General features: G+C 39.8%; 1 long non-coding RNA gene across 1 annotated transcript in view; it reads right to left on the reverse strand.

Moving 5' to 3' along the window:
- Positions 1-3,033: 3,033 nt before the first annotated feature.
- Positions 3,034-3,739, reverse strand: part of LOC106813071 — a 13,847-nt gene continuing 13,141 nt past the window's right edge. The window contains exon 3 of the long non-coding RNA XR_001394421.1: positions 3,034-3,046. This is a non-coding gene — a long non-coding RNA (uncharacterized LOC106813071). The remainder of the gene's footprint in view (positions 3,047-3,739) is intronic.

A 3,739-nucleotide genomic window follows, 5' to 3' on the forward strand; every position in this document is an offset into this window, starting at 1 on the left:
TATGAAAAATCGACTTATATTTCATTTATAAAATTGTTTAAATGCGGATGCATTAATAAACCTTTGGATTGAACGAAAAGGAAAAATCTAATATCCAATAAAAACATGTATAACCAAATAAAGTAACCTCCTATTTCAAAATAGTGACGCAGAATTGGTTAAATTAACGTTAATCTACTTCATACCCTGTCAATGTCTTTCGACGCCAATATTATCCTCACTCCGTTGGGGTAGGAAACGCGATATTGTATGTATGTCGGTCTTTGAAGTATTTCAAAGATGACATTCATTGCACCCTTTTCTAATGAACTTCACCCTACGCCGCATAATGTCGAGTCATGAATCGGATCATCTCATTTGTCAATCACTCGTCGCCGTCGTCATCGCAGTGACATGTGTGTTGATGATCGAGCCTCAGCTTATTCTTAAAAATTCTTAAAATTTGGGAAATCAAGCCTCGATGATTTCTTATAAATTTTATAAAAAAGGTGTTATTTATGTGTCGGATCAGTTAGTTGCTGACGTATGGGGCTGAAGGGGGGGACCAGGGGTTGACCCCCACCTGCGCGCGCAGAAACGTCATTCTAAGGGTTCTAATTTCAAATGTTTCAGACCCCCCCTTCCGTGCTCGCAGTTTAGAATTACGGTAACCCCCCTGTACAAACTGTACACCCCCTGCAGCTGTCTTTGTGGATGTTTCCGATCTTTCGATAATAACAGTATAAAATATAGGTAGTGTTGGTAGGTTGGTAAGGAATTATATACCATGAACGCATCAAGCAAGATGGATAGCGAGGATTCTAGTTTTACTGTTTTGTTTTTACCGGTGATATGTTTTATAGGCAGGTTCGAGTACCTTGGTTCACCTTATTACAAAATACGAATTGTTGAATTGCTAAATTTTAGGTGTAGTTCTAATCAGTAAATATACGTGCCCCCCTGCTACTTCTTGCCGAGTAAGTGCGGTATGTTCTGCGCTGACCTTCTGTTTACCTGAACTGGTTAGCTTTATGTCTGACTAATTAATTATATAGGTTAGGTTAGGTTGTCGAATAGCTATAACGGCCAGATCAAACAGGGGCGGGAGACTTATTTACTCTCTTCGTCCCCTGTCCTATCTCTAAGAAAATAGCCTTCGCTCGCGCCACACACCTGGGCGGAGCGAAGGCTATATGTTCTAACTACTCTATCACAGCACCACAGCCCATCTTCCTTCTTAACAGGGAAAGCTTCTGTTTGTATAATATCTGCAAAATGCTGGGCGCCATCGTATGTTTCTCTCTCGCCTCTGGCTCCTATCCGGTGGCCTGCACTTTTCCGGGCTCCCCCACTACTAGTACTAATGGCTGCGCAGCATACATGTGTTTGTGTAGACTCTATTTTTACCCGCACTGTTGCTGTTCGTTTGCCGTCTCTAAAAGCTATTTATAGGCACCTGCGGGTAATAGTACTGCTCTAAAGGGCGTAAATTCTTTCATAGTAAGAGTCATCAAATTCAAGATAAACTCTGTCGCATAATTGTATTTAGCTGTGCTATTTCAAGGGAATTGCTTTGGACAGCTGCTGATACTGAATGATGTCGAGCTTCAGCTGCTGTAGTAGTGTTACCTAGCAGTTAGGGTTAGGGAGCTCGTGGTTGGTTTTTTTCCATTTGCTTGACTCATGCTCCACTGACAGCAACACTCGGGTGCATTATTTATATTTCTCTTTTCACGCATCACTAAGGGTTTTGCAATTGATAAAGTGGTACTGTATCTAATGAGAGTTTGAATTAGAATATTGCTTTAGTGTCATATTTTTACGTTATATATGTACATTTCCTACCGAGCACTCTTAAATCTTGTTCTAGATAGATTAATATAAAAGGCTGTGATCATTACCCCCACCCACCCACACACGCACGCACGCACGCACGCTGCGCGCACGCACGCACGCACGCACACACACACACCACACACCACCGACATTGGACTCATCACCCTTTACATAAAAGACTCTTGATATACACTGTATGTGTAAGCTGAAATCTGCTTCAGTAGTATTGGTACATTATAGGCTGGTGGGGAGAGGTTTGATTAAAATTGTCCACACATTTGCGAACCATTACAAAGACGATTTATTATTTCATAATTAATAATGATAAAGCTTCACTTTGCTATGTTGATGATGCGATTGCAAGTATCTTTTGACGTCAATATTGCTGCAAACAAATTAATTCTGCTTCTCGTATCATCTACAGTTCTACTGTAATAGCTCTCTGTTCACAATTCAGTTATCTGTTATCTTTTCTATTCTTGATGTTGCTTTAACTATGTTAATTTTCTTTTTCAGTACAAGGATGGTATTAGCTAACTACCGCATGTCTTTATTCGTTATTATAAGTCCCTACAGGTATATAGGATATATAATAATTGTACACTGGATTCGCCGTTTAAACTTAATTAAGCTTTGTATGGCAAACTGCCTCTAATTACAGGTGGTTTAGCTGCTTAAATATATATATTATCATGAGTTAAATGGAAAACGGGGGGGACATTAATTTGTTCTCATTGAATTTGATATCAATGTGGCAACAGAGCGGAGGTGTAGCACTCCGCAGAAATTTCTTAGCAGTTGGTGCAGTTGAGGAGCTATTACATGCATTTTAAAAGGTTAATGATCACTTCAGCCTGTGAATAGTAATAGACTTCTACAGTGGGTATGGTCAATACTTTAATGATCTGATGCTACTCTCCAGCCTCCCTTGGTACTTTTAGAAGTCAACACATGTTTACAACATTTAAGTAATATTATAGAGGGTACTATTGGTTAGTGTTGTTATTGACTAATTTACTTGCTTCATTTTGATTTACATTCATGTGTTGCACTGGCGTATTTATCTTCATCTTGATATGTTTTAGTGGGCACAGTATTTTCCTTCGCTTCTACGTAAGAATAATTTATCTCAGAAAATATATCGCTGTTGCATGCGTATATGTAATGCGGTGGAGGTATCAGTTGAGCTGCTGATAGGGTGATTTGAAATCGAATTGTAAACGAATTTTTTCTTGCTGTTTGGTATTATTGATGTGATTGTTTACAGCAGACTTGAGTTGATGAGGTGCTTGTTCAACTTCTGTCCTCTTATTTCAGCGTCATATCAGTAGCTGCTCAATCTCATTACCAATACTGTAATCAATACTACTCAAATACGTATCTCATAAGATGTCATATACGATTATATTCTCATGCTACGATATTTCCATTTTTAAGCTGAATCCTCTCTGCTGTGTGCAGATAATGCCACGTGAAGAAAGAACAGTTGGGTATTTTATCTTAAGAAATCTATGGCACGTAGGATGGCCCCACGGCAGATTTTCGCTTCTTTCATAGGGCTTCGTTAGTCAGATAAAGGGTGTCATTGCCGGCTCCGTAGTGGGTTCAGCTTGCTGGACAGACACTGAATGCTCTTTGGCTTGGCTTTGCAACTCCCACTGAGCGAGAAAATGTACAAGCTGTGTGTTAAATATTTAGTATAGTATATATATATTTATTATATATTTGGGCGTGTGTGTGTATTGGTGTGTGTGTTGTTTGTGTTGCGTGCGTGCGTGCGTGCGTGATGCGTGCGTTGCGTGCGTCTGTGGACGCCGTGCGTGCGTGACCGTGCCCGTTAGCTGCAGCCGGCCTGGGAAAGGAGTGTGGATATGTTTCTAGGCACTTCTAATTTTATTATATTTTACAATATATTAAGATTATG

The sequence above is a fragment of the Priapulus caudatus genome, unplaced genomic scaffold (genome assembly GCF_000485595.1).
Source record: "Priapulus caudatus unplaced genomic scaffold, Priapulus_caudatus-5.0.1 Scaffold722, whole genome shotgun sequence".
Taxonomy (NCBI): Eukaryota; Metazoa; Priapulida; class Priapulimorpha; order Priapulimorphida; family Priapulidae; genus Priapulus; species Priapulus caudatus.